The sequence below is a fragment of the Hydractinia symbiolongicarpus genome, chromosome 2, assembly GCF_029227915.1.
Source record: "Hydractinia symbiolongicarpus strain clone_291-10 chromosome 2, HSymV2.1, whole genome shotgun sequence".
Classification (NCBI taxonomy): Eukaryota; Metazoa; Cnidaria; class Hydrozoa; order Anthoathecata; family Hydractiniidae; genus Hydractinia; species Hydractinia symbiolongicarpus.
The window spans coordinates 33,071,130-33,079,828 of NC_079876.1; positions in this window are offsets into that span (position 1 = coordinate 33,071,130).

Consider the following 8,699-nt stretch of genomic DNA (forward strand, 5'->3'; position numbering starts at 1 on the left):
CCGAACGATTTTATAAATTCTTTTCTCACAACTACAACGCATGAGACTTGTAGTTTTTAAAAATGTTTTCATTTTTGATGAGACGCTGAATAAAAGAAGTTTAATCGTCGGCAAACGAAAACCCGCCATTTCCCGTAAACCCCGGACTCGGCCGTATAGTCAAAAGTATACAAAGAAAGTACCCAGGGAGTAACCTCATTTTCCGAACGATTTTTTAAATTATTTTTTCACCACTACAACGCATGAGACTTGTAGTTTTCAAAAATGTTTTCATTTTTGATGAGACGGTTAATGAAAGAAGTTTAATCGCCGGCAATCGAAAACCCGCGATTTCCCGTAAATCTCTGGCTTGGCCCGTATAGTCGAATGTATACAAAGAAAGTACCCTGTGAGTAAACTCATTTCCCGAACGATTTTTTAAATTATTTTTTCACCACTAAAACGCATGAGACTTGTAGTTTTCAGAAATGTTTTCATTTTTGATGAGACGCTTAATGAAAGTGGTTTAATCCCCAGCAAACGAAAACCCGCCATTTCCCGTAAACCCCGGACTCGACCGGTATAGTCAAAAGTATACAAAGAAAGTACCCAGGGAGTAAACTCATTTCTCGAACGATTTTTTATATTTTTTTTTTTTTACCACTAAACGCATGAGACTTGTAGTTTTCAAAAATATTTTCATATTTGATTGGACGCTGAATAAAAGAAGTTTAATCGCCGGCAAACGACAATCCGCGATTTCCCGTAAATCCCGGACTCGGCCCGTATAATCAAAAGTATACAAAGAAAGTACCCTGGCATTAAACTCATTTCCCGAACGATTTTTTAAATTATTTTTTCACCACTAAAACGCATGAGACTTGTAGTTTTCAAAAATATTTTCATTTTTCATGAGACGTTTAATGAAAGAGGTTTAATCGCCGGCAAACGAAATCCCGCGTTTTCCCGTAAATCCGGGGCTTGGCCCGTATAGTCGAATGTATACAAAGAAAGTACCCAGGGAGTAAACTCATTTCCCGAACGGTTTTTTAAATTTTTTTTTCACCACTAAAACGCATGAGACTTGTAGTTTTTAAAAATGTTTTCATTTTTGATGAGACGTTTAGTGAAAGAGGTTTAATCGCCGGCAAACGAAATCCCGCGTTTTCCCGTAAATCCGGGGCTTGGCCCGTATAGTCGAATGTATACAAAGAAAGTACCCAGGGAGTGAACTCATTTCCCGAACGGTTTTTTAAATTTTTTTTTCACCACTAAAACGCATGAGACTTGTAGTTTTTAAAAATGTTTTCATTTTTGATGAGACGCTTAATGAAAGAGGTTTAATCGCCGGAAAACGAAAACCCGCGATTTCCCGTAAATCCCGGGCTTGGCCCGTATAGTCGAATGTATACAAAGAAAGTACCATGTGAGTAAACTCGTTTCCAGAACGATTTTTTAAATTATTTTTTCACCACTTAAATGCATAAGACTTGTAGTTTTCAAAAATGTTTTCATTTTTGATGAGACGCTGAATAAAAGCAGTTTAATCGCCGGTAAACGAAAACCCGCCATTTCCCGTAAACCCCGGACCCGGCCCGTATAGTCAAAAGTATACAAAGAAATTACCCAGGGAGTAAACTCATTTTCCGAACGATTTTTTAAATTATTTTCTCACCACTACAACGCATGAGACTTGTAGTTTTTTAAAATGTTTTCATTTTTGATGAGACGCTGAATAAAAGAAGTTTAATCGCCGGCAAACGAAAACCCGCAATTTCTTGTAAACCCCGGACTCGGCCCGTATAGTCAAAAGTATACAAAGAAAGTACCCAGGCAGTAAACTCATTTTCCGAACGATTTTTTAAATTATTTTTTCACCACTACAACGCGTAAGACTTGTAGTTTTCAAAACTGTTTTCATTTTTGATGAGACGCTTAATGAAAGAGGTTTAATCGCCGGCAAACGAAATCCCGCGATTTCCCGTAAATACCGGGCTTGGCCCGTATAGTCGAATGTATACAAAGAAAGTACCCAGGGAGTAAACTCATTTCCCGAACGGTTTTTTAAATTTTTTTTTCACCACTAAAACGCATGAGACTTGTAGTTTTTAAAAATGTTTTCATTTTTGATGAGACGTTTAATGAAAGAGGTTTAATCGCCGGCAAACGAAATCCCGCGTTTTCCCGTAAATCCGGGGCTTGGCCCGTATAGTCGAATGTATACAAAGAAAGTACCCAGTGAGTAAACTCATTTCCCGAACGGTTTTTTAAATTTTTTTTTCACCACTAAAACGCATGAGACTTGTAGTTTTTAAAAATGTTTTCATTTTTGATGAGACGCTTAATGAAAGAGGTTTAATCGCCGGAAAACGAAAACCCGCGATTTCCCGTAAATCCCGGGCTTGGCCCGTATAGTCGAATGTATACAAAGAAAGTACCATGTGAGTAAACTCGTTTCCAGAACGATTTTTTAAATTATTTTTTCACCACTTAAATGCATAAGACTTGTAGTTTTCAAAAATGTTTTCATTTTTGATGAGACGCTGAATAAAAGCAGTTTAATCGCCGGTAAACGAAAACCCGCCATTTCCCGTAAACCCCGGACCCGGCCCGTATAGTCAAAAGTATACAAAGAAATTACCCAGGGAGTAAACTCATTTTCCGAACGATTTTTTAAATTATTTTCTCACCACTACAACGCATGAGACTTGTAGTTTTTTAAAATGTTTTCATTTTTGATGAGACGCTGAATAAAAGAAGTTTAATCGCCGGCAAACGAAAACCCGCCATTTCTTGTAAACCCCGGACTCGGCCCGTATAGTCAAAAGTATACAAAGAAAGTACCCAGGGAGTAAACTCATTTTCCGAACGATTTTTTAAATTATTTTTTCACCACTACAACGCGTAAGACTTGTAGTTTTCAAAACTGTTTTCATTTTTGATGAGACGCTTAATGTAAGAGGTTTAATCGCCGGCAAACGAAATCCCGCGATTTCCCGTAAATACCGGGCTTGGCCCGTATAGTCGAATGTATACAAAGAAAGTACCCAGGGAGTAAACTCATTTCCCGAACGAATTTTTAATTTTTTTTTTCACCACTAAAACGCATGAGACTTGTAGTTTTTAAAAATGTTTTCATTTTTGATGAGACGCTGAATAAAAGAAGTTTAATCGCCGGCAAAAGAAAACCCGCGATTTCCCGTAAATCCCGGACTCGGCCCGTATAGTTAAAAGTATACAAGGAAAGTACCCAGTGAGTAAACTCATTTCGCGAACGAATTTTTAAATTATTTTTTCACCACTAAAACACATGAGACTTGTAGTTTTCAAAAATGTTTTCATTTTTGATGAGACGGTTAATGAAAGAAGTTTAATCGCCGGCAATCGAAAACCCGCGATTTCCCGTAAATCCCAGGCTTGGCCCGTATAGTCGAATGTATACAAAGAAAGTACCCTGTGAGTAAACTCATTTCCCGAACGATTTTTTAAATTATTTTTTCACCACTAAAACGCATGAGACTTGTAGTTTTCAGAAATGTTTTCATTTTTGATGAGACGCTTAATGAAAGTGGTTTAATCGCCAGCAAACGAAAACCCGCGATTTCCCGTAAATCCCGGGCTTGGCCCGTATAGTCGAATGTATACAAAGAAAGTACCCTGTGAGTAAACTCATTTCCAAAACGATTTTTTAAATTATCTTTTCACCACTAAAACGCATGAGACTTGTAGTTTTCAAAAATGTTTTCATTTTTGATGAGACGCTGAATAAAAGAAGTTTAATCGCCGGCAAACGAAAACCCGCCATTTCCCGTAAACCCCGGACTCGACCGGTATAGTCAAAAGTATACAAAGAAAGTACCCAGGGAGTAAACTCATTTCCCGAACGATTTTTTATATTATTTTTTTACCACTAAACGCATGAGACTTGTAGTTTTCAAAAATATTTTCATATTTGATGGGACGCTGAATAAAAGAAGTTTAATCGCCGGCAAACGAAAATCCGCGATTTCCTGTAAATCCCGGACTCGGCCCGTATAATCAAAAGTATACAAAGAAAGTACCCAGGGAGTAAACTCATTTCCCGAACGATTTTTTAAATTTTTTTTTCACCACTAAAACGCATCAGACTTGTAGTTTTCAAAAATGTTTTCATTTTTGATGAGACGCTTAATGAAAGAAGTTTAATCGCTGGAAAACGAAAACCCGCGATTTCTCGTAAATCCCGGGCTTGGCCCGTATAGTCGAATGTATACAAAGAAAGTACCATGTGAGTAAACTCGTTTCCAGAACGATTTTTTAAATTATTTTTTCACCACTAAAATGCATAAGACTTGTAGTTTTTAAAAATGTTTTCATTTTTGATGAAACGCTGAATAAAAGCAGTTTAATCGCCGGTAAACGAAAACCAGCCATTTCCCGTAAACCCCGGACTCGGCCCGTATAGTCAAAAGTATACAAAGAAATTACCCAGGGAGTAAACTCATTTTCCGAACGATTTTATAAATTCTTTTCTCACAACTACAACGCATGAGACTTGTAGTTTTTAAAAATGTTTTCATTTTTGATGAGACGCTGAATAAAAGAAGTTTAATCGTCGGCAAACGAAAACCCGCCATTTCCCGTAAACCCCGGACTCGGCCGTATAGTCAAAAGTATACAAAGAAAGTACCCAGGGAGTAACCTCATTTTCCGAACGATTTTTTAAATTATTTTTTCACCACTACAACGCATGAGACTTGTAGTTTTCAAAAATGTTTTCATTTTTGATGAGACGGTTAATGAAAGAAGTTTAATCGCCGGCAATCGAAAACCCGCGATTTCCCGTAAATCTCTGGCTTGGCCCGTATAGTCGAATGTATACAAAGAAAGTACCCTGTGAGTAAACTCATTTCCCGAACGATTTTTTAAATTATTTTTTCACCACTAAAACGCATGAGACTTGTAGTTTTCAGAAATGTTTTCATTTTTGATGAGACGCTTAATGAAAGTGGTTTAATCCCCAGCAAACGAAAAACCGCGATTTCCCGTAAATCCCGGGCTTGGCCCGTATAGTCGAATGTATACAAAGAAAGTACCCTGTGAGTAAACTCATTTCCAAAGCGATTTTTTAAATTATCTTTTCACCACTAAAACGCATGAGACTTGTAGTTTTCAAAAATGTTTTCATTTTTGATGAGAGGCTAAATAAAAGAAGTTTAATCGCCGGCAAACGAAAACCCGCCATTTCCCGTAAACCCCGGACTCGACCGGTATAGTCAAAGGTATACAAAGAAAGTACCCAGGGAGTAAACTCATTTCTCGAACGATTTTTTATATTCTTTTTTTTTTTACCACTAAACGCATGAGACTTGTAGTTTTCAAAAATATTTTCATATTTGATTGGACGCTGAATAAAAGAAGTTTAATCGCCGGGAAACGACAATCCGCGATTTCCCGTAAATCCCGGACTCGGCCCGTATAATCAAAAGTATACAAAGAAAGTACCCTGGGAGTAAACTCATTTCCCGAACGATTTTTTAAATTATTTTTTCACCACTAAAACGCATGAGACTTGTAGTTTTTAAAAATGTTTTCATTTTTGATGAGACGCTTAATGAAAGAGGTTTAATCGCCGGAAAACGAAAACCCGCGATTTCCCGTAAATCCCGGGCTTGGCCCGTATAGTCGAATGTATACAAAGAAAGTACCATGTGAGTAAACTCGTTTCCAGAACGATTTTTTAAATTATTTTTTCACCACTTAAATGCATAAGACTTGTAGTTTTCAAAAATGTTTTCATTTTTGATGAGACGCTGAATAAAAGCAGTTTAATCGCCGGTAAACGAAAACCCGCCATTTCCCGTAAACCCCGGACTCGGCCCGTATAGTCAAAAGTATACAAAAAAATTACCCAGGGAGTAAACTCATTTTCCGAACGATTTTTTTAATTATTTTCTCACCACTACAACGCATGAGACTTGTAGTTTTTTAAAATGTTTTCATTTATGATGAGACGCTGAATAAAAGAAGTTTAATCGCCGGCAAACGAAAACCCGCCATTTCTTGTAAACCCCGGACTCGGCCCGTATAGTCAAAAGTATACAAAGAAAGTACCCAGGGAGTAAACTCATTTGCCGAACGATTTTTTAAATTATTTTTTCACCACTACAACGCATGAGACTTGTAGTTTTCAAAACTGTTTTCATTTTTGATGAGACGCTTAATGAAAGAGGTTTAATCGCCGGCAAACGAAATCCCGCGATTTCCCGTAAATCCCGGACTCGGCCCGTATAATCAAAAGTATACAAAGAAAGTACCCAGGGAGTAAACTCATTTCCCGAACGATTTTTTAAATTATTATTTCACCACTAAAACCCATGAGACTTATAGTTTTTAAAAATGTTTTCATTTTTGATGAGACTCTGAATAAAAGAAGTTTAATCGTCGGCAAACGAAAACCCGCCATTTCCCGTAAACCCCGGACTCGGCCCGTATAGTCAAAAGTATACAAAGAAATTACCCAGGGAATAAACTCATTTTCCGAACGATTTTTTAAATTATTTTCTCACCACTACAACGCATGAGACTTGTAGTTTTTAAAAATGTTTTCATTTTTGATGAGACGCTGAATAAAAGAAGTTTAATCGCCGGCAAACGAAAACCCGCCATTTCCCGTAAACCCCGAACTCGGCCCGTATAGTCAAAAGTATACAAAGAAATTACCCAGGGAGTAAACTCTATTTCCGAACGATTTTTTAAATTATTTTCTCACCACTACAACGCATGAGACTTGTAGTTTTTAAAAATGTTTTCATTTTTGATGAGACGCTGAATAAAAGAAGTTTAATCGCCGGCAAAAGAAAACCCGCGATTTCCCGTAAATCCCGGACTCGGCCCGTATAGTTAAAATTATACAAGGAAAGTACCCAGTGGGTAAACTCATTTCCCGAACGAATTTTTAAATTATTTTTTCACCACTAAAACACATGAGACTTGTAGTTTTCAAAAATGTTTTCATTTTTGATGAGACGGTTAATGAAAGAAGTTTAATCGCCGGCAAACGAAAACCCGCCACTTCCCGTAAATCCCGGACTCGGCCCGTATAGTCAAAAGTACACAAAGAAATTACCCAGGGAGTAAACTCATTTCCCGAACGATTTTTTAAATTATATTTTCACCACTAAAACGCATGAGACTTGTAGTTTTCAAAAATGTTTTCATTTTTGATGAGACGCTGAATGAAAGAAGTTTAATCGCCGGCAAACGAAAACTTGCGATTTCCCGTAAATCCCGGACTCGGCCCGTATAGTCAAATGTATACAAAGAAAGTACCCAGGGTGTAAACTCACTTCCCGAACGATTTTTTAAATTATTATTTCACCACTAAAGCCCATGAGACTTGTAGTTTTTAAAAATGTTTTCATTTTTGATGAGACGCTGAATAAAAGACGTTTAATCGCCGGCAAACGAAAACCCGCCATTTCCCGTAAACCCTGGAGTTGGCCCGTATAATCAAAAGTATACAAAGAAAGTACCCAGGGAGTAAACTCATTTCCCTAACGATTTTTTAAATTATTTTTTCACCACTAAAACGCATGACACTTGTAGTTTTCAAAAATGTTTTCATTTTTGATGAGACGCTGAATAAAAGAAGTTTAATCGCCGGCAAACGAAAACCCGCCATTTCCCGTAAACCCCGGACTCGGCCCGCATAGTCAAAAGTATACAAAGAAAGTACCCAGGGAGTAAACTCATTTCCCGAACGATTTTTTAAATTATTTTTTCACCACTAAAACGCATGAAACTTGTAGTTTTTAAAAATGTTTTCATTTCTGATGAGACGCTGAATAAAAGAAGTTTAATCGCCGGCAAACGAAAACCCGCAATTTCCCGTAAATGCCGGACTCGGCCCGTATAGTCAAAAGTATACAAAGAAAGTACCCGGGATGTAAACTCATTTCCCGAACAATTTTTTAAATTATTATTTCACCACTAAAACCCATGAGACTTATAGTTTTTAAAAATGTTTTCATTTTTGATGAGACGCTGAATAAAAGAAGTTTAATCGCCGGCAAACGAAAACCCGCCATTTCCCGTAAACCCCGGACTCGGCCCGTATAGTCAAAAGTATACAAAGAAATTACCCAGGGAGTAAACTCATTTTCCGAACGATTTTTTAAATTATTTTCTCACCACTACAACGCATGAAACTTGTAGTTTTTAAAAATGTTTTCATTTTTGATGAGACGCCGAATAAAAGAAGTTTAATCGCCGGCAAAAGAAAACCCGCGATTTCCCGTAAATCCCGGACTCGGCCCGTATAGTCAAAAGTATACAAAGAAAGTACCCAGGGTGTAAACTCACTTCCCGAACGATTTTTTAAATTATTATTTCACCACTAAAGCCCATGAGACTTGTAGTTTTTAAAAATGTTTTCATTTTTGATGAGACGCTGAATAAAAGACGTTTAATCGCCGGCAAACGAAAACCCGCCATTTCCCGTAAACCCTGGAGTTGGCCCGTATAATCAAAAGTATACAAAGAAAGTACCCAGGGAGTAAACTCATTTCCCTAACGATTTTTTAAATTATTTTTTCACCACTAAAACGCATGACACTTGTAGTTTTCAAAAATGTTTTCATTTTTGATGAGACGCTGAATAAAAGAAGTTTAATCGCCGGCAAACGAAAACCCGCCATTTCCCGTAAACCCCGGACTCGGCCCGCATAGTCAAAAGTATA